This window comes from Sander lucioperca, chromosome 18 (genome assembly GCF_008315115.2).
Source record: "Sander lucioperca isolate FBNREF2018 chromosome 18, SLUC_FBN_1.2, whole genome shotgun sequence".
Lineage (NCBI taxonomy): Eukaryota > Metazoa > Chordata > Actinopteri > Perciformes > Percidae > Sander > Sander lucioperca.
The window spans coordinates 3355077-3381405 of NC_050190.1; the positions used below are offsets into that span (position 1 = coordinate 3355077).

Sequence of the window (26329 nt, forward strand, 5' to 3'; positions counted from 1 at the left end):
CTCTGATGACAGGAAGTCATTCCTGTCCTCAGGAAGACCTCAGATCAGATTCGGTCAATGTGTCTGCTGGGGCACGTTCAATCTCAAAACGGTGTGCACCGTTTTGCTACTGTTTCCTGGTTCAATGATATGTTTCCTCGGAAACATTGAGATATGTTTTCTCTTGTTTGGTGGGCGGGTCTCTCGTTTATTGGCTGTGTCACAGGTGATACCCAATCAGCAGAGACGTGTCTGTAAACTCGTGGTCTTACAATTCAAAAAAACATGTTGCTACGTTTTGTTGGGAACGTGGCCCCTGACTGGGTGCAGATAATCATCACTTCCTCTGCTGACAGGAAGTCATTCCCCTCCTCAGGAAGTTCTCGGATCAGACCCGGTCAACGTGTGTTTTTTTTTTAGGGTGACTGCTGATGTTTGTGGCAGTCGTGACTTCCTCAGGAAGTCTTGAGAAACACTTGGCTTCTTCCCGTCAGCATGACTGTAGAAGAGAGAGGGGAACAATAAATGAGGGGAAGAAAATAGGAAGAAAAGAAGTGAACTTTTCACCTCTTCTAATTGTTGACATTTTCTGTGTGTGAACTTCACGGGTCGTTGTTCAGACAGCAGCAGAGAAATCGTTCACTGGGCTCGTTTCTAACACCCCAGGGCTTCGCCACACATGACACATGACACACTCGCATGAGCCAACACAACTGCAAAAAATAACATTATGGTACAGTACGGAGACTTTATTCCAGATAGAGCTTACATAATTTAATCTCTCAAAAATCCTTATGACAAAAGAAAAAGATAAAAGAGGAGAAAGTACTTTATTGATTCCAGGGGACAAATGAAGTGTTACAGCAGCACAAGAAACTGACTAAAGAGTACAGATAGAAAGCTTTATTGTCATTTTACAGAATATGATTAGGAGTGCTACACCTGATCAGTGCAATAAAAAGACATCAGAAAACACCACAAAAATAAACAACTTCAGCAAACAAACATTTCTCTGAAAGTAACCCTCAAACTTCATTTGCCAGTGCAGTAAAATAATTTGACTAAAAATACCCTGAAATAAGCTTTATGAATCTAGCGTTTAAAGACACACAGACACACACACACACACACACACACACACACACACACACACACACACACACACACACACACACACACACCTATGTTTGTTTCACTATCTTTGTGGGGACCCGTCATTGACATAATGCATTCCCTAGCCCCTTACCCTAACCTTAACCATCACAACTAAATGCCTAACCTTAACCCTTACCCTCACCCTAACCATAACCTAATTCTAACCCGAATCCTAAAACCAAGTCTTAACCCTCAAACAGCCCTTTAACCTTGTGGGGTCCAGCATTTTGGGCCCCACAAGGCTGTGCAGACCCACAAGTATATTGTATTCCCCGATTTTTGGACCCCACAAATATAGTAAAACAAGCACACACACACACACACACACACACTAACTAATTTAACAGGACAGACTGAGTGAGGTGTGTGAGCCAGCAGGCCGAGTGACAGATACATATGTCAGAGCCGTTGCCCTGGAGACGCTGTCTGCTGAAGACTGCTGACTGTAGCAACGCTGAGATGGGAAACAAATCCCAAAAGATTGCTATTTTGTCACCTGTAGCAGGAAAGGCAGCGAGGAGAGCCCAACTCCATCAAGGTATTCATGGAGACGACACACAAGAGAGGGAGAGACAACCTGAACTCATAACAGCGTGTTTGGCTAAAAACCAGCAGGAGACAAATGCTGAATAAAGTCTGGGGTTTATCTGCGACCGGAGGGGGTCGAATGAGCTTTGTTTTTCATCTGTAATGAAGGAGGATCTACAACAGATCCTTTCAAAGCTTTCCCTCCAAATTATGCATGAGATGAATATTTCATGTTTCACCAGGAGGGCAGGCAGGGCTTTATGTAGCAGCAAATGGCTAAATGAACTCCCCCCCTTCTTCTTTTTCTTCTACCTGTGTGATCGCCTTAGACACATCCACACCTCGGCACCACCTCCCGCTGCGGGACACAAGTCGCTCAGCTTGATAGAGCTGTCACATCACCGACACCTCCTTGTCACATCAGCCTGTCATGCTCTACTTAGCGTCACAGCCGGCTAGAAAAAAGGTAGGGAGGGGTCAAAGGTCATGGCAGTCGTTTCTGTCCAGTATTACACTGAAGGGAGACATGAAACAGAAGGGAGGAGAAGAATAGGTGTCTTGTCAGCTTTTTCCATTGTTGCAGATATACATGGAGAAAAAGAGAGCTGACTGTTCTGTCGCAGATACAGTTGTTATCATCATTTGAAGTTGCAAGATGAGGTCCAGGGTCATTTGGATGTGAGCAGTCTTTCATCTCCAGCGAAGACAGAGGACGCTGTGAACACTCAAAGCTCGACGAGGCGTTTTTTACTGGACCAAGCCAAAGGTCAGTTTCTGTAAGGAAAAGTTTTATTTTAGATTTTTTGTGTGGCATTTTTAAGCCTTTATGTATGACAGCTGAAGACAGAGAAAGGGGAGAGAGAGGGGGAATGACATGCAGCAAAGGGCCGCAGGTCGGAGTCGAACCGGCGGCCGCTGCGTCTTGGAGTAAACCTCTATATATGGGCGCCTGCTCTACCAGGTGAGCTATCCAGGCGCCCATTTTAGATTTTTTTAAAAGAGAGAGAGAGAGAGAGAGAGAGAGAGAGAGAGAGAGAGAGAGAGAGAGAGAGAGAGAGAGAGAGAGAGAGAGAGAGAGAGAGAGAGAAATGTAACAGCAGAGCCAGAGTCCTCCCTGCTGCTGCTATGATCTGAGTCGTGTCCACTGCAGCAGACTGGAATATAAAACACGCTGGAGAGGAAGAAGGAAGGCTCTCAGCATCAGAAAACACAGATGTTTCTGTGTCTTCAGGCATGTGTCCTGAGTTAATGGATAGAAAAAAAAGTGTAATTTTCTCAAAACTGATGCAGTAGTTTGTCTTACTTTGGCATTTAAATATAGAAAATAACAAAAGAGAAACTGCGTTGAGAAAAAGAGAAATCATCTCACCCCCAGAGTTTTTCTCTCATGTAGCTCAGCGTAAATTCTTTCAGGAAGACCTAACACTTAATCACTGCTCTTTTCTACATGGAATCAGCTGTTGGAGGCGTTCACCTTCCTGTTAAACTAAACAGAATCGGCCACGAATTCCAAGGGCCAATCACAGCATCACAACCCTGCTTTAAATCTGTTTCTCTCCCTGCTGCTGTCAGCTGTCATTTCAGGCAAAGTGTGCAACCCTCCACCTCCCCTTCCACCTCCAGTCATCGTCACCCAATGGCACCCTGGGTCTTCCTCCTGCTGGACGCTCTGTCAACTCTTTCGGTCTGGTCTTCAGGCTCCTTCGCCGCCACCTCCAGTGTCTAGACTCCATCGGGGGGATTGTCTTGGCTTCCTTACCCCTTTAAAAAATATTTTATAACGATGGAGTCTAAGCTCCAAAGACTGTACATTTTATTATGCTTATGTACAATAAACCTTTGCATATCTGCAAACAAGTCTCTCCTGATTGAAATGTTAATAAGAACAAAATAGGTTTCCAGGGTGATGTTTGGGACTGAATTTCTTATTAAGCTGATGAAATGATTCTAGTGGGCAATCTAGTGGGTTAATTTAGTTTAAATAAACAGGATGTCTCGTGTGCAACTTACATCAGACGGATGAGTCTCACACCTTTTTCTTCCTCGCTTCTTCTGTGAGAGAAATTTCCCTGTAAAATGAACTGAAAGGAAGCCAACACACGGACACTCACTCAAACCAGAGTTCCCATAATTCCACAGTACCAGGTGGGTGGCTGTGTGCAGAGGAGGCAGGCTTGACCAGCGCTATTTACCAGCTGATAGCGCTGACAGACGGCCCACATGCTACGGCTAATTCCAAGCCATTAGTCACCCACACATCCAGGCAGGCCAGCGTGCTCACTTGGCACCGAGCGCTGTTTTATTTACGTGTTGTAACCAGTAATTTGGCTTCCGAGCAACAATTCAATCTCTGAGCTGCCATCAGGACAATCATCTTTCACTACGGAAAATAGCCACCTTAACAGTGATCTCACTTTGCATAAATACATTTCAAGCTTCTTGTTTGTTTCTGAGTTCAAGTGAAAGAAGTGACACAAACTACTTAATTTAAAGTTACTCACTCATTTTAAAGAAATTATTTAAGAAGTCAGATGACACGGGAAACTAACCCGAGCATGTCTCATCTCTTGTTGTGATAATTTCAGTGTTTTTAGAATAATAGACTGTTTAGCATGAGACATTTTTGCAGCATGGGTGGTTGTAGTCCTTTCCCTTTAAAGTAGTGGTCCCAACCCAGGAGGTTACCTACACATATATGTATTTCTGTTTTTCAGACATCATTTGGAATACTCAATGCTTTTTCCTCCAAGGCTTCTTAAAATCCTCCAAATGTAACAATTTGTTAAGGACAATTCTCTCTTTGGTTGACCTGCTTGCTGTATAATTACCTCACAGAACTACCTTGTCCTTTAGAGGGACATTATCAGACTCGCTCTGCTGACTGGCTCTTACTTCATGTTCCATGCGCTTGGTCTGAACTTGGAAAAACTGCTTTTAGATTTAGTGCACCTGACTCGTGAAACAAAATTTCTTCCTTAAAATCAACTCACTTGTTCCTTTTGGACATTTCAGAAATCAGATTTTGGACCTCCAGACTTCTACTTGTAATTGCTTTACATAGTTGTATTTCTTTTGCATGCTTATTATCCTAATTTCTTTATCAAATAGTTTTTCTATTTCTGAAAGTTTTGGTGAATTCTATGTTCTTATGATGGTGTTGCTTTTCTTTTTCTGTGTTGTTTTCTTTGTCTTTGTAACATGTAATTGTGAATGAGGGCTGCCCCTTAAAGATCTCTCGAGTATAAATAAAGGTTGAATGAATGAATGAATGCATAATTTATGTCCACACTAAGGCTGTAATCTAGATGAGGGGTCACAAGTGCCTCATTGCATAATTTAAAGTGATTGCAAGCCTTAAAGGTTGGGGACCACTGCTTTTTCTTAGCCCAAAGCCCATTGTGTGGAAGAAATCCAGAGCTTCAACTGAACAGGCCGTGAGATGTGACTGAAAGCTTTGAAAATATCAACTTAGTTGACTTTATGGTTAGAGCTTTTGGTTAGACTGCCATTTCCCAGGTCAATAATTAACCTATGTGGCCAGAAGTATGTGGACACTCTGCCTACAATAATTTATACGTTTGTCTAAGGCTGTATGGACCTCTTAGTTCCAGTGAAGGGAAATCTTAATTCTGCATTATACAATGATATTTTAGACAACAAAGTGCTTTCAACTTCCCAACAGGCCTTTCCTGTTTCAACATACCAAAGCCAGCTCTATAGCTGAAGAAGCTGAAGAACTTGGCAGGTCTGCACAGAGCCCTGACCTCAACCCCATCCAACACTTTTGGTCTTATCAGCCAACACCAGTCCAACACATCATCAACCTCACTATTGCTCTTGTGTCTGAATGGGAGCAAATCCCGGCAGCAGGTTCCAACATCTGGTGGAAAGAGTCAGCCTGTTCTCATGAACCATACGTTTGAAAAGCAACATAAAGTTAAGCACTGTAATTCGTATGATTTCCACATTTTTTTGCTGTATGCACCATATTGACTGCCAGTGTATAAGAACGCCACTGGCCGCGTAGGGACTAACCCTAGTCTATATTCACGATGTTCCACTTCCGGGATTGCTCCGTTGTCGCCAGAAATTCCGCTGGATGCCGTTACCTTATGCTTTGTGTTGATAATTTAACTATGGTTAACTGCTCCTCAGATCTCTGCAGGGTAAATCCAGACAGCTAGCTAGACTAGCTAGATCTGTCCAATCTGAGTTTTCTGTTGCACGACTAAAACAACTTTTGAACGTACACATGTTCTACCATAACAAGTTCCTTCCCGAGGCTATTTTGCAGAGGCACTGTGGCTCTGCTCGGTGCTTAGCCAAGACGATTGTGATTGGTTTAAAGAAATGCCAATGAACCAGAGCACGGAATGCTGTGTGGACTAGCCAGACCCTCCTCCGCGGCACTGTGGAGGAATGTCTGGCAAAGTGAGACTACTAACTCTAACCCTGCCAGGGAGCGGAGTTCGCTTCCCGGAGAAAACAAAAGACTTTCACCCAGGAAATCCAAACCACAATCTTTTTCCTAAACTTAACTTGTCGTTTCAGTGCCTAAATTTAACTTTTGTCGCCACATAACGCTCACTTTTTCTTGCCTAAACTTAACCGTAATCTCAGCAGCTCGCGGTGCTCAGTACCCAGTGCACAGTCACCTATTCTCTGGTAACTGAACCACCAACTACCGCTGACCTGACGGAGCACCATACGGAGCACCATGTGGAGCACCGTAGCCGGTGTTGCAGAGCTCTGTAGTGGCTAAACACATCTACTAACTGCCGCTGATCGAGCGAACTGTGACGGAGGTCTGTAGCCGGCAGCAGGAATCTCTGTAGTGGCTTAAAATATCTAGCTACTGCTGCTCAGCGTCACGGAGCTCTGTAGTCGAGGTCAGGTGACCAGTCGGCGGTCTCCTAGTTTTCGTATGATATCATACATTTTAGTGTGCATAACTTTTCGTTTGATGTCATACGAACCCGTTCATGAGAATGCGTTGAAAGAGTGGAAGCTGTTATAGCAGCAGAATAGAATTATACCTGTTCCTTTGGAAGGATTTTCAACTATATTATATATTGGTGTTATCTTTAAGTGTCCCTATATTGTGTATGGTATCCACATACTTTTGGACAAATAGTGTAATAGCATTACCTGTCCCTTATTTTTTGGGGCATTTTCAGCCTTTATTTAGAAAGGACAGCTGAAGACATGAAAGGGGAGAGAGAGGGGGAATGACATGCAGTAAAGGGCCGCAGGTCGGAGTCAAACCCGAACCCGCTGCGTTGAGGAGTAAACATCTATATATGGGCTATCCGGGCGTCTGTAATTGCATTTCCTAACTTGTGTGAAATCCCTCAACCTGCCAGTGGTATACCGTCTTTGAGAGCTGAAAGTTTTGGTTTAACTTCCTGGCCTACTCTGCTAATGGTTATTTTGCTCCTCTTAAAGTATGTTAGTGTGCATCTGTGTCTTCACCATTTCCAACTGGAGCAATCATAAAGCAAGCATGTATCAATCATAAAGTCTTGATACATGATTCAAACCCCTCTAACTAGAGAAAAACATTTTCGGGGGGAAACTCTGTGTCACAGTAAAGCAGGTTTCCTAACTCCTCTCTCACCCAGGAGGTTATCTCAGACGAGCGGCTTAAAATAGAGCAAAGTCAAATTTGGCACCGTGACGCTTCAGGGAGCGAGGCGCTCTTTCAAAACGCAGAATTTACACTGCTCAAATCTGCCTCTTCTGCATCTGTGACATAGTTTGGATCTTTGAAATGTTGTCCAAACAAATGGAAAAATCTGACTCCATGTGGGTTTCCATATTTAGACAGCAGTGCCAGAGGACAGGGACGGGACTAAAGTTAGACTTTAATGGCTGCCGCCTGATAAGGTAGAACTGCAAACCTTATCAGCACAAATAATGATTTATTCTGGAAAACTTATTTAATAAATTTTTTTGCATTAAAACTAAATACTATTGTATGTGAATATATGTTAAATACAAATGTGAATAGTTTCTCTTAACCCTTCTCTAAATCAACCATCTGGTTATTTGTCCTTTGGTGCTTGTGTTTGTAATGATCCTATTTGTTTAAAGAGCATGATGTACTGTTGTATCGGTTTCAAATCAAGTGAAAGCAAAGATTGACAGCTTCAGAGTTTGGGGATTTTATTTAACTTCTCATAGGAATCAAAGGCTATATATCACAAGATGTACACAATTTTGACCCCCTGGCTTACAAAAACACAAAAAGTGAGATTTTTTGGATTGGATCCTGCAGTGTAAATCCGTCTGCAGGGGCTCTCAGCCCGGTGAGCCGCCATGCTGTCAGAAATCACCTCTAATTACCGGCAAGGTAAATCCCCCCGTAGAAACGGCTTAAATCAATTAGCCCACACTCCAGACGGCAGGGCTCAATCCTCGCCGCCTTTCTCACGATCCGGCAGAACTGTGGGAAGCTGGTCTGATCGCCTGCCCTCCCCCCTGAGGCCTCATTTCCCCCTCCCTCCTTCCCTTCTTTTTCTCATCCCTCTGTCATCGCCAGCTCAGGCACGTCCACTATCAATCCAAACAAACAAACAGAACAGAGATCTCCTGTTTTATGAAATTATAAAAAGATAATTTCACTGACCACACACATCAGCTGGAAATATGTCTCTATAGCTCTCGCTGCGTCGCTCCTAGGTGACCCCTTCACTGCTGCCAACTTATCCTCACGATTTAGTGACTTTTTCACACTCCACCAACTCAACAATGACAAATAGGGGCAGGCCAGAATACTAGCTTGCTAATATATCAAACACCGGTTTTCAGCCAAGTCTCCCCATGCTGATAATGATGGACTATGTTCTCTGACAACAGCTACATAAAAAGTGGTTTGTTAAACCTGTAATGAGATTTTGTCTTTATTATGCATTTCTCTTTTTTAATGTATATGTCTAATTATGTCATTTACCAAGTCATTATTATGTTATGACCCAGATGAAGTCACTCTGGCTTGAGGACTTCGCCTGAGTCATCAGTGTCCTGATAGTGTAAATGCTATTTTTTAGACGTTTTTTTCCAAATATTCTTGGCTTGAAAGTGATCAAATCTAAATACATTAAATAATATCTAAACCACTGTGTATTACCATTGTTAATATCAAAATATCACTATCCATATTCGGTTTCTCATATACTTACAGAGCTCTACATTAACTTTTAAAAGTGGTTGCCTGGCTGGCAACCAGGCATCAGGCTTTGGTTGACGAAAAAATTAAAATATGGTTGCTATTTTTAGTCCCCTTATATTTTGAGTAATTAAGATACATACATACATACATACAGTTCTACGTCAGCTTAATGAAGAAGTTTGACATAAAAGAATAAAAGCTTTACAGAAGAGGATTAGGGCCACATGTGAACATTTTATTTGAGTTCTGAGTTTAAAGTCAGAATTCTGACTTTAAACTCAGAACTCATAAATTTTTCACATGTAACCCTAAAACTCTTCCGTACTATTACAGTAACTGAACTAAATTATTCTCTTAAAATTGTTTCCACTGTTAAACAACTTAATTTGGGTCCACCAGTTCTGACTGTAACAGCAATATTGAAATAGCTTACCACCTTAGCTAAATATTTTTTCTGTGAAATCCTAATTTATTGTATAATGAAATACTTATTAATATTTTGATATCAACCGGAGCATGTTACAGCTGAGGGCCACAGCACCTAATGAAGGTTGTGTACAGTACGTCTGACAGCATCTGCTCCAAAGCTGATGCTACAGTATGGTCATCATTAGTCTCGCATTTGCCAGACCTTCCTTCACAGCGCTGCGGAGAAAGGTCTGGCTAGTCCACACAGTCTCTCACAAATGTCTCTGGTTTATTCTCATTTCTTTAAACCAATCACAATTGTCTTGGGCGGCATTAAGAAATGCGCTATATTAATCGTTGGTTGCTACAACAAACTCTTAATGCTTTGGCTCGTGACACAGTGACAGCGATAACGTTACCCGGTTTAGCTCACAAGAAGGCTAAGTTACCGTATGCAACACTTGAAATGCAACGATGCATCTGTAACTTATTGTAAATGACTGATTTTCTCTCTGAGTAAAACATTCATCGCAATTGTATGACTTCCCGGTAACGCTAACTCAGTAATCTACAATGGGAAATACAGCACAGTAAAGAAAAGACCTTTACGACAGCAGGTGTGGTAAAAACTCTACCACTTTTGCCCAAAGCAGCCGCTAGAATCAACACAAACTGAAAGTTACATATAACCACTTTAAGCTTCCAGGCAAAGTTCTGCAGGAGCTTGTAGTGGGACTCAAAGGTCAGGGTGAGTTTAAGGTTTACATCTAGCTCCAGATTTAGCACCAGTTACCCTCCACTCCGCAGCTAATACTCTTCTTGGTGCCAGCAACGTTTGGGTTATTAAATCACAGATTAAACTTTGCTGATCCCTGCGGAGAAACGAGATGTTGCAGCAGCAGCAGAATAACAGGATTCAACAGGGGAAAAGAAACCAGAATAGCAGCACACAAATAGAATGTAAAATAAGCAGGAAAACAGAATACAAATGTTTGGAGGCTTATGTAAACACATTCTGCTGAGACTTACAGGACAGAATGTTAAGTAGGCTGCAAGAGTGGGAGAGAATATGGATTGCTAATATTTATGGATTTAGCTACAGATGTACCTGCTCAGTTCTACCTGTCCTGAGCAAATGATCAGCAAAGGAGAAAAAATAAAATAAAGCTAAAAAGCGTGTTGGCAGGAGTAGTGAGCTCCGTGTTTTTGGTTATTAGTCCGCTTCTCTGCCTCCAGGCCAAAACTAAATCCTAAAACCACTGGAATGGCACTGCCCTTGTTAGCACAGATTTGAAAATGTAAGCCCTTGTTAACCATCAACTGCAGGAGGGAAAATGAAAGTGAAAGGCACCCCCTCCCCCCAACTGACTTTAAATAAGTGTAACAGTAGTCTCCCATTGCCAGACCTTCCTCTACAGCGCTGCGGAGGAGGGTCCACACAGCAGATCCACCAGAGTTTAGAATTCAAACACAAATAGAACGGAAGGTAATGGACTTGTGGCTGAAAAGAGTGAAATCGGGCGAAATTTCCGACGACAGTAGAGCAATCCTGGAAGTGGAACGTCGTGGATATAGACTAGTGCAACAGTGACCAGTTAGATGAGAACACTTGGAAAAGAATAGTGCATGCTGTTTAAGAAAAAAATAACTCTCCAACAATCAATTCAGGCTGTTTTTTAAGGTTTTAGATGCAGATGCATCTGGACTCTCCACTACTGTGCTGGAGGAATTTTAATTTCTGGTAAAAAATAGCATGGATCTTCAGCAGCAGAATTTCTTAGGGAGAAATCATTTAATATGTCATATGAGTTTCATCAGACCTTCTCCCTCCAGTCAGAAGTAATTCAAGCCCAGACAGAAAACAAAAGCACTATTAAATTCATACTGAAGCAGCATTGGAAACATTTTGGAGTATCTATTGGTTATTCCAGCTGTGGTTTCACAGAAAAAAAAAATGTTTTTTTCAATATATCCTAGTTATAGTTTGTACATCATGCTAACATTTGGCATGTTGGTGTAACAGAATGATTAGCATGGTTACTTTAACACGTTATTAGCATGATATTCTAAATTATAATTAGGATTGAACTTATTCCAGATGCCTGGTCATGTTGACGTTTTGTTTCCACTTTACGTAGGTTACATATCGGTCCTCTGATTGGTTCCAATCCAGAGGCGTTTTGGTCTACGGCCGTTGGAAATCGAAAAATGAACTGAGAGGTTCCAGACCAAACAGACACATTTGCGATTTGGTCTAGTGATGTCAGGCTATCGGGACGTCCCGGTTGTCATTTTAAACTCCCTCAGCAAGATTTTGCTAGAAGTCTAGGGATTGGAACTAGCAACCCAACAGTCACATCCTGCCATCACCGTGCCAGGCATACCGTCATCTCTGGCTAAATTAAGGTTAAACATCCACTTCACCACATTTCTGTGGCATGATACCGTGCTGTCAGGAGGGATAAGTGATCACCTCCACTCTCCCATAAACAGCTGACGCTTTCACTGTTGTGTCGTACACAATTTGTATTGCGTGAGCCCTGAAAAGCCCTGTTTTCTGGCCCTGCGGCCCCTCCTCCTCGACACAATGTCCCTGCAACAGCTCGCTCCATACGCTCAGGTAGGAGTGCTGCAATCATTAATTGATGACACAGCAGCCAAGCATCCTGTTTGCTGGCGTGTGCGTGAGCCTCTGCGGTCATTGTCTGGAAAACAATTCATGCAAAAAGTGGAAGGCCGAGTGATGAGGCTCGCCGCAGAGTCCAAACAAGCAGCCATTCACCGCTGTGTCAAAACAAGGTCATGTGGACGTAGCTCATAACGCAGCGTTCCCACGCCAACAGGGGAGTCTGCAGCAGGCAACGTGCAAGCCCGGGGATGAATGATTTATCTGCTGAGAGGGAGGCATACAGGCAGCTAATGGAGCTGGATGTACAGCTGCAGAGGATGGAGGGAGGAGGGGAGAAAAGACAGGAAGCCGAAACAGAAGGAGACTCTCACTTCTTCTTCCTTTGTGTGTGTGGCAAACAGACCAGACAGCTGACATGTATGTTTCTGTGTGTGTGTGTGTGTGTGTGTGTGTGTGTGTGTGTGTGTGTGTGTGTGTGTGTGTGTGTGTGTGTGTGTGTGTGCGTGTGTGTGCATATACCCATATGTGTTTGAATGTTTATTTGGTTTTTAACAAGAATAATCATCAACTTTTTTGATAATCAATTAATTTGTTTTTTTAATAAAAAATCTCAAATAATTTTCTGCTTTTGTCTGTTTTGCATCATTGCTAACTGAATAATTTTGGGTTTTGGGCTGACATTGGAAAACCTTGGACTATTTTCTGACATTCTATCAACCAAATGATTAATTGACAAAGTTATCGGTACGTTAATGTATAAATGAATATATTTTTTAGTTGCAGCCCTGAGTCTGTGACATAATTATATGAATAAAAGGCCATTTTGAGACTCTAAAACTGAAACACTAGTGATCCAACTTTCATCTCTTGGCCAAAACACGCAGATGCTCACTCCCTAACAGGAAGTGAGGTGTTACATTTAGCATGTTGTCTGGAGCTAGAATGCAAATAAACAGATTCACTGGGACAGACCAGGACTGAGTGGGAGTGCTGTTACACTATGTGTTACTTTTTGTCAAGCTAGTGGTGCAATGTCTCTATGGATAGTAACTATCAGATGGATTACCATGAAATTTAGTGCAGATATTTATGGTCCCCTGAAAATAATTACTAATGACTTTGTTGATCCTCACATGGAAAATCTGACCTGTAGACATGTCAAACACTTCAAACATGACAGAATATACGGGAATTACTGGAATTACTAGAATTGTTGGGACTTTATAAATTATAGAGTGTGGTCTAGACCTACTCTATCTGTAAAGTGTCTCGAGATAACTCTTGTTATGATTATATACTATAAATAAAATTGAATGGAATTGAATATTACTATAACTAATGACCAAATCATCTTATAGTGAGGGACTGTGGGAGGGACCCTTGGCACCTGTTAGCATTAGCATGTTATTGTGCTAGTTAGATGGTTGAACAGCTTTGTAAAGCTAATAGAACTAGATGTTTCAATCCCTTTAGTAGGAAACTCTTGACAGTAGCAGTCGGTGTGGAGTGGTGAAAAGGAGGGTGAGGTACCGTAGCGTCCCAGGTACACCCCCCTCCATGCCATACCCTCCATATCCCTGATGGACTCTGCATGGCAGGGGCGTCCTTTTCCCTGAGTCGGGCCTAAGCCTGACCGCATACCTCTCTACCTTGCTGCCCAGTTGGGGTCCTTCCGCTTGATCCAGAGCCAGTTACTGCTTTTCTCGGCAGCACTTGACATGGACTTGATGGCCTGTTGGAGGGAACGACCCTTTACCCCTATTTTTTTCAACAAACTGGTGGTAGATGTGGCAACAAATCCTCTGCATCCCACCTCTACTGGGAAGATGCTAGTCTTCCAGCCGCCCTGGGATGCTTCAGCCGCCAGGTCTGAGTATTTGTTCTTTTTCCTCTCATAAGCCTCTTCAACCCCATCTTCCCATGGTACTGTTAATTCCACAACATATGCCAGCTTTGTTGTTGGACTTTGTTGGAGACCACAGGACCATATCTGGCTGGAGTGTTGTAGCTACTATTTCTGGGGGAAACACAAGCTTCTTATCAAGGTCCACTTCCAGTTTCCAATCCCGCGCTGACTGCAGGATGCTTGCATCCTTAGGTGTTGTGTGATGCTCTTGATGTTGGCCAGCTGGTACGAAATTTGTGAAGTTGACCTGTCCTGCTGATGTTTGTGGGAGGTTGTTTGTGGTGGTTCGCTTCTGTTCCAATATTGATGCCAGCTCTCTGAGTACTTGGTTATGCCGCCAAGTATAGCGCCCTTGGGTGAGACTTGTAGTGCACCCTGATAGAATGTGCCTTAGGGATGCAGGTACTTGACACAGGGGGCAGGCGGGATCTTCGCCATACCACACTTTCAGATTTTGGGGGGAGGGTAGCAGGTCGTATGTGGCTCTGATGACAAAACTCAGCCGCGCTCCCTCCATCTGCCAGATGTCACGCCAGCTGAGCTTTTTCTTCTCCAGGCCCTCCCAGTTGGTCCATCTCCCCTGCTTGGCCATTGAGACGGCTTTGGCATGTCGCTCTCCCTCCTCCTGTCTCTTGACTTCTTCTACCACTAGCTGTCTCTTCTGCACTGATGCACAGACAAGTTTTTGGGATGAGTCCGAACCCTGCCCTCCCATGCTGTACTTGTCCAATCACATCTCTGAAGTGAAGCGCAGACTTTGCACTCTGAACAGCTTCTGATGGAGTCCACTTCCTTCCTGCTACCACCCGGGGGGCCGCTGTACGAATGACTGCAGCCTCAGATTCAGTTAGGGTGATGACGAGCCTTGCTTTGGTGCATTTCAACTCTTCCACGAGCCCTGTGATTGTTAATTCCAACTTGCCATGTCCATAAAGTCCGACGGAGCTTAAACAACGTGGAACTCCAAGCCACTGCTTCAGCTGTGTGCTTATCAACCGTTCCAACTTTTCAACCTTGGTGATAGGGATCTCATACACAGTTAACGGCCACAAGAGTCTTGGGAGTATGCCAAACTGAAAGCACCACAACTTAAGTTTTCCTGGCAACAAGGTCTTGCCAGGAAACTGCCTCCACACAGTTTGGATCAGCTATAAACACATTTGCCTTCGGACACGGTCGATAGTGTTGCTTTCGTCAACAAAAACGATGACTAAATATCGTCATCAACGAAACTTTTATCACGACAACAAACTAAATTAAGTCTGACAGAGAAAGGGACCGATGGCCGGCCAGCCGGGGTTTGTCTTTGGGAGAAAAAAAAGAAACGACATTTGCAAAAACTTTCATTACATAGAACTGGAAACGAAAACGGAATGTGTTGTGCAAAAAGATGGGGAGAAATGCGACCAGAAAATCACAGGAAAAAACACCACGAACCTTAAGAGACATCTCAAGGCATTCCATAATGAAATTGAGGTAAGTCAAGACATTAACATAACGTTACTTTCTATTTTAGAAAGCTCATGCCAACTCATGAGGCTGTGGTTAATGTGTCTCATTTTAACGTTAGCTTTAAACGTTAGCCACTGGAGCTGAAAACGACTGAGACAAACGTGTGTGACTAGCGTGTGTGTGTATATTTGGTTGTGAGAGTGTAAAGTGGGCTAACATGTGTGACGTGTGTGTGTGTGTGTGTGTGTGTGTGTGTGTGTGGTTGTGTGTGTGTGTGTGTGTGTGTGTGTGTGTGTGTGTGTGTGTGTATTTATTTGTGTGAGAGAGTGTAGTGAAGTGGGTTCTTAGTTCCTACCTGACTGACTGACTCCATGTGTACTAAGCATCCCTTGTTGGCCAAAATTTTGGTTTTGTCTATACTACTAGGTACTAATAATATATTGACTGGGTTAAATAGAATTGCATTACTAAAAAGAGACTAAAATACAATTTTCATTGACTAAAACTAGACTAAATGTCATCAGTTTTCGTCGACTAAAACTAGACGAAAATAGTCATGGATAATTCTGACTAAAATAAGACTAAAATGCTCAGACTTTTAGTCCACTGAAACTTGACTAGACTAAAAAGAGTATGAACATGACTAAAACTAATAAAAACTAAAATGACAGCTTGACCCAAAGACTAGACTAAAACTAAAATTAAAACAGGCCACCAAAAACAACACTAGTGGTCAAACAAACTCGTTCTTTCAGTAGTCTTTCAGCATAGTCTAATCCTAACTGACTGTAAAGGGACTGTTACAGGATGCCTACTCTATATCCACGATGTTCCACTTCCTGGATTGCTCTCGTTCTGCCGGAAATTCCCCCGGATGTCACACTTTTCGGATGTCTGTTACCTTCCGCTTTCTTTGTGTTGAAATTTTAAACTTGAACGACTAAAACAAACTTTGAATGTACACGTTCCACAAAAACAAGTTCCTTCCCGAGGCTATTTTGCAGATTCATTGTGGCTCCACTCGGCGCTTAGCACCGCCCAAGACGATTGTGATTGGTTTAAAGAAATGCCATCAAACCAGAGCACGTTTTTCTCCTATCCAGGAATGCTGTGTGGACTAGCCAGACCTTCCTCCGCAGCGCTGTGGAGGAAGGTTTGGCAATGTGACACTACAGGATGCCTCATTTCCACTGCATGTTTCGGTTACTTCTTGACTCACTTTTGGTTTTCCACTGCGGGTAGTACCCCCTCAGTGTAGGCGGGATTCTCGCCATAGTGACATCACCTTTAAAGCGACACTCACTGGATCCTTTCATCAGCAACAATCTCTGCATTTAAAAATGGCAGGTTTGTGCAGGATGTCCCACTAGTGACGGTTCTCTCTGACCAATCAGAGGTCTGCAGTGCCAAAAAAGTACCAGGTACTGTCCACAACTTATGACAATGGAAAACCAAAAGCGAGTGGAGGTGGAAATGCGGCATTAGTTTGCTAATTTTAGCATTTAGCTGAGCCTTATTACAGCTGAGGCTGTACTTGTAAACTGTTGGAGAGAGCTAGCTATCATCTATCTATCTTTCAAACACCATACAATATACAACCTCCCCACTGACTTTGTTAGGAATAATTGCAGTAGCTAGCTTGTCATGTTCAGCTCCCTTTATCGCTAACATCACCATATTTGTTCCCCAGAGTCTCTCCAGCAGGAACTTTGGTGTTTTTTCAGTGAAAAAAAACGAAAACAAAGAAGTTGGTAGTAAGCATTAGCAGAGACAGACACATCCATGGAAAAACCCATCACACATGTTTTTGAACCACACAGTTTGACTGACTGTGATCTCATGGAAATGTGGAGCAGAAACAGCAGTTAGTGCTTAGCAACGATGATGTTGATCAAACAACAAAACAATACAGTACTTGTGGATAAGCAAAGTGACTGCGCACGCACACATGCACACACACACACACACACACACACATACACACACACACACACACACACACACACACACACAGAGCTGTGTGGTGCTGAGGGTTTCTAACCTTTGTTCTCAAGGGCGCCACTGACAGGATCGGCCATCAGTGATGGAGGAGAGCACAGGGCAGCCGGGAGATGGAGGGTGGAAGATGGAGGGAGGGAGGATGGAAGGAGGGAGACTCTGGGCACTCACACTGCAGCTCAATGAGCCAGAGCTTCTCGGATGAACTTCCATCTGCTCACCACACTGTCACCTAGGATCATAAACTCAACTGCAGAGGATGGAATAGATTTAAATACAACACATGTAATACATGTAGATGAGAATTTGATTTGTATTTTGTTATTTAATTTTTGTTATACAATTTTAAATAAGGATCTGCAGGGAATTTTACAATTAAAGAAAACTGGATATATACACCATTAACAATATATCTGCAATAAGCTCAAGTACTGCACATGGGAAAAGTTAGCCTTCAGGGCTTTCTGCCAGAAATCTTGTTAGGCTTGGGCAACAAAACCACTTGGTTAGGTTAAAGAAAAGATCACGACCCTTTCTGGCAGAAAACACTGAAGGCTAACTTCTCCCAAATGTTGAAGTACTGCCAAGTTCTTCCAACCAGCTTCCAGGTGTACATTCTGATCAATGTATTGATCAAAATGTAAACTCCACCATCTGTACAAAAGAGAAGAAAATATCCTGTACAGTCTGAAGCTCACAGCTAGAACAGAGACTGAACAGAGATCAGGGATGTTTGTTCTGTCTTTTTTCTGTACATCTCACCATTTAATCACGGCCAGAAAACTCTATGAGCTTTTCACTCTCTCTGGCTACACAAAGGTTAAAATGAACATACAGGCAGTGTTAACCAAAAACTGTGTTTAGCTCTCTAATAGAATGAGCATAAATCAGTTTGGGTTTATTACCATCGCTGGGTACAAAGCCTGTGTTTTTTTGTGATAAAACATTTCTTTTATTGACATTTGTTTTCATAACACAGTTACAGTGTAGTCAGTAGTCTATATCAACGACGTCTCATTTACAGACCGCCCAAGACAATTGTGATTGGTTTAAAGAAATGCCAATAACCCAGAGCACAGTTTTCTCCCAGCCCAGAATGCTGTGTGGACCAGCCAGACCTTCCTCCGCAGCGCTGTGGAGGACGGTCTGGCAATGCGAGACTACACAGTCAGTAGAATAGAGTCACTAAGAGAGAAAAACTGAAACTAAAAGTAAAAAAAACGTCCCACTTAAGAGTCACCCCGCACCCCCTGGATCCAGGCCACAACTCTTAACAAGTAGTCATTCCAATTAAAAGGCTTGTATGGTTCACTGCGACTGGGCTCCACTTTTCTATAGTTGAGTCCTTCGCCCCATGTACACAGGCTGTCCATAGTCTTAAAGAGCCCCTATAATTCTCATTTTCAGCGTCATATTTGTACTCTTCTAGAGTCTACTAGAGTAGGTTTAAATGTAAAAAAAATAAAATTCTGATACTGCCCATTGCTGCAGTTCCGCCATCTGAAACACCCTGTCTGAGCTCTTGGCCCGCCTTCCTGCAAAGCCTTGCTCAGGCAGTACCAATGGGCAGCACATATGAGAAACTGGGCTGGCTTTGTCAATGATATCACTAATGGAGGAATTTCAAAACAGGAATGTGGACCAGGCGTTTTCACTCAGTTGAGAAAAAGTTCCCAAAAAAAAGATCCATTTGGAGTGAAGTGTTTTTTGTACTTTATACATCTATTACATACACAACAAACTATATACCACACTAAAAGAAAGGAAAAAATCCAAAAAAGCATAATAGGGGCTCTTTAATTGCACAGTATCTAGGTACATTAAAACGCAGACAGTGTCAAGCACAGCGTGCATAGATCATTTAGTATAACGGGCGAATGAGGCATGTTGATCTCAAACACATCAGAGAGGTTAGAGGCAGTCCTAAGCCTGTGTTAAATGTTTCGAGACTGGTCATATTAAGAGCGCAGGCTGATAACTGTGGATCTGTCGTCTGAGACAAAGAGGAACTAATCCCATAAATGTGACTGCGCTGATCACACTGCCAGCATCCCCACAAACATGCACGTCAGATTGTTTTCACTGAAAATCGATCGCAATCAATCTGTTTATTTGTTTCTGTATAGAAAATGTGTCAGTTTAGAAACTCTTCAGCAGTCAGTGGTCTTCTTCCACTGCAGTGAGGTTACTGGTTCAAATCCCCTCACAGCTGACAAACACCAGGCCAGGAAAATAAATTAGGTGAAACTTCTCTGTGCCCTTTGTCTCTGGAAAATACCTCTGTGCATTTGCCACTGAATCCACTCTGAATTGGACACGGCACTGACCAGTAAGGAAATAATGGGCCACGCTGCACTGGCAGAGTTTCCAGGCCATCAGGCTGGCAATCATGCAGCCGGCAGAGGGAACAGGCTGCTGACTGAAGCTCGGAATGAGTTTGGCTACCAGAGAGGGCTTTGAAAAGGTAAAACAAAGTAGGCGATCATGAAAAATATGATGAATTTCATCCAAAATTAGAGTGATTTATAGTACAAAATTAGATTTGGATGATAAGAGTAACTGGTACAATAAATCCTTGGTTGAGAAAATTATTTTAAAAAATTCTGCAGACTTGAATGTTTAAAGATTTAACTTTTGCCTTTTAGCAGCAGTTTGTAATATGTACAGTAGCACTTATTGGTCCTGGCCCAGTAATGCTTTGGTCTCTGAGGAACAAGAGGCAAAGCTTGTACATTACATTGCCCTCTGGAAATAAATGGGCATAAAGAGAGCTGGTTAGAGAAGGGATACAGTTGCATGAACAGATTACAGGTTTTTGTAGCTTAAACCGGGCATCTGTAATGTCTTGATGATAGTTGATATATTGATGAATCTGTATAGTACAATACAGGGAAATGTTGATGTATTGGCAAGATATATCCCAAAAAGCATTTTTCACCTATAATTATTGGAAAATGAGTGGCTGTAAAACATAGGCCTAACTAAGTAAGTCGGGATCCATAATACCAGCTTCTCTTACCTTTTTCCTCCTTTTTGATCTAAACCCAGTTATTTGTCTCTGTCTAAAGCTTTGGTGTCTTTTTCAATGTGCCATCCATTTTTTTAAACTCATTTTCTAACAGCTTGGTTGTGTGTGCACCTCTTTGTCAAACTAAGCACCTTGGGTTTTAGAGCCAGGGCATTGTGTGGCTCTGATCATGTTTGGCAAAGCCTTGCTGCACATTCAGTGGCTGTCCTTTTTCATACAGAGATTTCGATGAGAGCTGCATCCTCAAAGGGCAGTGGCTTTCTCACACATTGTATCCATGTTGACGTGTGTAAGTTCACTTAAGAGCTTCCACACTGACACAAGCTACTGCATGACTTTCTCCCATGTACGAGCCAATGTATGAGTTTACTGTAAAGCTGGAGGGTTTGTCTCATAGCAACATATAGTCAACAATGCACCACAGCACGTTGAACTTCTGCTGTATCATATTGCATCATCATCTGGCAACAGGTTACCATTCCAGTTCCAAACACCTGAAGCTGTGCTGGTTTGATGTTGATGCCTCTGGAACCAGCAACAGACAGACCGTCTTATACGTTTCTGCAGAGCAAATCTCTAAGCCTCCCCAAAGCTAATCAGAATATCGTCAAACTTTGGGTTGCTAAGCAACAAGGATGATGAAGCACACCTCAAGGTCCTTAAGGGCTCTGACGGCTGACACTTGTATTGGAGTAGAAGAATAAAGCTTCTCTCTGATCAGCACCAAACCAAAAGTCGGACGAGAAGAGAAGTTGCCTCAGTTCAGGCACCAGGTGTTCAACCTGCTCTGCAGTCAGACCCCTCTCTGCATCCCTTTGTCTTACTCTGTCTCTTTCAATCTCACTCAGGCTCACCTGCCCACCCCCTATAATTGTCACTCACACTCACACACACACACACACACACACACACACACACACACACATTCATCTGTCCTGGAGACACAGAAATAACTGCAAAAAACTAAATGTAAAACTTAAACATACAGTTTGTGCAAGAGAAACACATGCAGACATTCATCTAAAACATATAGACAAAAAGGACACACACACACACACACACACACGCAGGTGGGCTGCAGCACAGCTCCCACCCTGTAATTAAATTCTGCGTCTCCCACCTGTGTTACAGAAGCAGATCTGACTCAAGATAATTACAGGGCTGCAATGGAACAAAACAACAGAGGGAGTACACACACCTGCCTCAAAGCAACACCATGGGGCCAACATATATACACACACACAAACACTATAAATGGACCTGACGGGGGACTTGCGTCATACTGCTGTGTTTCCCCATCAGGGTCTCGCTGTAAATCTGCTGCCGGTCATATTTCAGCATCCTGCTGCTCCTTCAAAGTGATGTCCTGTTACTCCTGAGTCACTCTCTGAATGCATTTATACTCCGTTTATCATATTCAGATAAAATCCAGATTCAATGTATGCCCTTTCATTTGTGCACCACATAAAAAAATTTCCAATAAAAAATGCATGTGCCTCAGCGCACTCCAACTACTTTCCAAGTTCCAAAAACAACAACACAAAGAAAGACAAGCTAAAGAGAGGGAAAATAAAGGAGAATAAATAAAATGAGAAAAAAGCAGAAGAAGGAAGCATTGGAGCTAACCATTTCTGATTTTAATCGTGCTACAAAGAGACAACCAACCAACCAGCAACTAACATAAACACAAGGATGAACACAGGCTAAAATTGACCAAAGTGTGTGACGACTTGTGACTACTACATGCAACTACTGCAATCTTGAAAGGGTTACAGTGTAAAATACGCAGCTTGGAGAGATAGATGCAATAATACCTTTTAAACCTGTTAATTGTTAGTGCGTTCCATTTACGTCTGAACTCGCAGCCGAAGCTGGGAATGGCGTCGCACCCAAGTTGAATGCGTACCATTTACAATTATTTTTTATTTTGGGGTTAGCTCTAGCCAGGTTAGTTATTGTTAGCAATAGCAGTTGATACCAACGCATTTCGCTGTTTTTTTTGTGTATACAAACAGCGTAACATGTCCACACACTGGATATCTAGACATATTTATGCCTGCAAATCTCCAAACCAATCTTCCCTGGGTGCACACATTAGAGCCAATGTCTCATTGACTTTTGCTGTTTTTGATGTTGGCCCATCCACACACTTTCAAATACGGTGTAGGAGCCACATACTATATGTTGTTTATGGTCTCATTTATATTATTTATTGATTATTATATTGTGCACTTATATTGTAGGTGGTGGGCGTGTTCATCACAGCTTGAGCGGAAGTGATAACATATTTGTTTGCTTCACCTGTTCACCTGTTGGTTTTTTGGGCTTTGACAGAGAGGGGGTGAGCCTGGGAGCGAACACTTTCTGTTGACCGCCGCACTAATGCACTTATTTCAACTCACAAAGTAACTTTACATTTGGTAACTGCAGTACTAGTTGTATTTTACGTGTGGAGGAATAAAGCATTGCAATACAATCACAGTGTGTTTATGCATCTCTCAGTGTTTAGTCCCTCGCGGCAGCACTTTGTTGGACTGCTTACAGACGCAACATACGGGTTACACGTCTCTGAAGATGTGTACATTGTGTTTGAGTCATGCACATACATGTGTCAGTCTGTGTCCGTGTGTGTGTGTGTGTGTGTGTGTGTGTGTGTGTGTGTGTGTGTGTGTGTGTGTGTGTGTGTGTGTGTGTGTCTGTCAAGTTGTGGGGAAGATTAACACATGGCTGTCATGGGAGTTGTCTCCACAGATGGGGCTTCACTTATTCCTTAATGAATTCAATTACAGAGATGGGACCATACATCAGAACAGAGCTCCGAGCGAAGCACCAAAACTCATCTGTGGCTGCAGAGAAACAATTCAGAGCTTCCTGCTCCTCCTCCAATCGTTTACTGAGTCACGCACCGAGCCAAAAAACATTCAGGATTTATGTTTGTGAACCGGGGGACGACAGGAGCTCGGGGCTTGGCGGTGGGGGGTTCAGCTCGGCTGTGGAGCCAAGAGGCTGGATGGCTCCGGAGCCAAGACTAATTCCTTCATTTTCTACGCTGTTCACACTGATTTGGTTCAGCTCTCTCTCTGTAGCACTCAGCAGTGAGGGTCACACTGTGGCATTTTCCCATCTGAGGAGATGCAAACATCGGCTGCAGTGGCAGGGGCCAGTTCCACATTATGTGTCTGTTTTTTCTAACTGCTGCAGTGGTGAAGGCCTATTCTCACTCAGATACAACTGCCCAGCTGACATATTGTCACACTAAATTACCAAACTAACTTTCCAAACCGCTGCTCTGAGCAGCAGTAACTCACTGTTGCTTTTAGTAAATGTAAAATAAAAAAAACAACTTAAGGCTAGAAGAAGTAAATCAAACACTGCCTCAGACTGGGACATGAGCTCTGACCTGGTTTAGAACAGAACCTCTTCTTTTACAGCTCTATTAAAACCCAGTAACCCTAATTGGCCTTATTGACCTCCGCAGCACTCTATTCAGTATTCAGAGGCCTGAAAGACTTCACATCTTGACCTGCAATTCACAGTTTATAGAGAAAACCTGCCTTGACTTCGACTTTCCCTGAAAGACAGAACCCACATGAACGCCATATTTCTACTGTTGACCTCATTATCGCCATGACGAAAGATAAAACAGTTGATAACTAACTTTCCAGAGTGGTAAAATCCTGTCAGAGTATTATGAAAGCAGGAGAATTCATGCATTAGAAGATGATAAGATGGTTACTCGAATCTTAGCCTTCTAATCACACCAGACAAAATAAAATTAAGCCTGAAGTAGACATTTGATACATACTGTAGATATAAACAAGCTGTGTACTAATTATCTAATTATCTTTTTATTTAACATGGGCAAAAAACGAAGGCGTTTCAGCTGGAAGCCATGTTGATGACCGCTTCCAGCTGAAACACCTTGGTTTTTCAAATAAGAAGATTACTTATCTCGTAGCGTTGGAGTTTTTGTTTTCTTCAATCTCTGTCATTGTGCAGCCAATACACTGTTTAAAATTAGGAGCTGTGCGTGCCACTTTCCATTATATCCTTACTAATTATTAAATAACCAATGATTAATAACTAAATAAGGATGAAATAGTGATTTGATTGTGGCCCATATATGTTACCTATTAATCAGACAAACAGTAACTAATCAGTGGCCAAATAAAGACACGGATAGCTTAATGACAACACCTTTGCTATGTGACCGGCAATATTAGTATTTAAAAGGAGAGGCCGCAGAAGAAGTTGGAGGCCACAGAAAGTCAGTTTTCCTTATCCACACTAAATGCCATGCTGCCATTTTCAGATTGATTCACTCTGGAGACAATTTCAAAAAAAGCTCAATTTTCATAAGAGACAGATACTGGATTTGTAAGGATGCAGCTCTCATTGACATTCATATGATATCACGAATACGTATGCACACCAATTTGTATGATATCCTATGAAATGATGGTGACCTGGTCATGTGACAACCGGTCACATCACATTAGAGTTTAGCGGTCTTTACAGTTAAATTAAGCCAAGAAAAAGTGACTGTGAGCCGGGTACAGAGCACCGCGGGCGTTACAGTTGAGTTTACCTGACAAAAGGTAATAGTTATGCGGCGAAGACAGTTAAGTTTAGACACCAAAATGACTAAGATGCAGTAGGTAAGACTTATAAAACTAACTTTCTGTCATATTTGCTGAAACTGACCCTATGTTCGAGTAGAACTACATGAAGCAGGTCATTTAAAATAAATCCAGCTCCTCTGGCTCCACCTACAGCCTGTAGTGAGATTTACAAAAATCCACCGCTCCCTGTTCAGATGCACCAATCAGGGCCAGGGGGGGTGTCTAACTGTGTGTCAATCACTGCTCATGCACACGCATTCATTTTCCTTGTGGGGGGAGGGGCTTAGGAGACCGTTTGGGCTTTAGCAGAAAGGGGGGAGGGACTGAGAAGATGGTGGTTTGGGTTAAAATGCCGGTACCGTGGACACCTGTTTAGCTCACCTGGTAGAGCGCGTGCCCATATACAGAGGCTCAGTCCTTGATGCAGAGGCCGCGGGCTGCGAGTTTGGTTCCAACCTGTGGCCCTTTGCTGCATGTCCCCCCCCCCTCCCATTCCATGTCTAAAGCTGTCCTGTTAGAAATAAAGGCCTAAAAATGAAAAATAAATAATTTTTTAAAACCAACCAAAAAAACACTGGTACCGTTAGGTAGTACTTCTGGGACACAAATTCCCATTTCCTGGGTGAAAGTCTTGTGTTTTCCCCAGGATATGAACTCTGCTCCCCCGGCTTGAAAGCCCTGTGTTTTAGGACCCAAACATTTACCCCGACCCGCTCCCTACGCAGACCACAGCGTTGTTGTTATAGAGCAGCAGTCACTGTGCTGCTGACAGTAATAAATACGTGGAATACATATGAATTACAGTGCATTACTTTTCGTAGTGATACGTAGGAATGGTTCATGAGAACAGCCTGCACTTTTAGACCTGATGTTTTGTCCTTCAGAAGCACCCACTGGACCATTGTTACACACGCCCCGCCAACCCCCCACCCCCCTTTTCTACCTGTCGGGAGCCTTCATCCTGATGACGGCACAGAACACAGGCACCGAGGGCAACATGAATACCTCCATGTGTTTATTACACAATGGATGCTATCGCCTGCAGTGTAGGGAAGGTTAGCGAGGAGCCTGACTACAAAACAGAGCGCGGGGGAGAAAGAATCCCTCAAAGCTAAGGTCCCGGGAAATAATTGGGGTGAGGAAGGCAACCGGGGAGGGAGGCTGTGGTGTTTGGGGAGGGATGTGGCTCGGGGCGGGGTGAGTTTGATTTGCTGATGCAGGAAAAACGCAGTACGGAGTAGAAAGAAGAGGGAGGCAGGGTGGGATTATTAGGAAAATGGCTCTGGCAAGAAACGAGGCAGCCTGGTCCAGGCCTGGGAAAAGAAAAATGTGTGTGTGTTCCTGTACTTCTGTTTTTGTGAGGACCAATTTCAGCTTTAGACCTTGAGAGGGCAGACACTTTTAGAAAGCAAGGGCATTTTTGGAAGTGCAGGGAATGATGAAAAGTGAGGAC

At 42.9% G+C, this 26329-nt stretch overlaps 1 long non-coding RNA gene across 1 annotated transcript; it reads right to left on the reverse strand.

The window, feature by feature from the left end:
- Positions 1-2121: 2121 nt before the first annotated feature.
- On the reverse strand, positions 2122-26125 carry LOC118493772. Its single transcript, XR_004895785.1, has 3 exons — positions 25820-26125; positions 17270-17476; positions 2122-2176 (listed from the first exon to the last, which is right to left on the reverse strand). It is a non-coding gene; the product is annotated as an uncharacterized LOC118493772 (long non-coding RNA).
- Between the last annotated feature and the right edge of the window lie 204 nt (positions 26126-26329).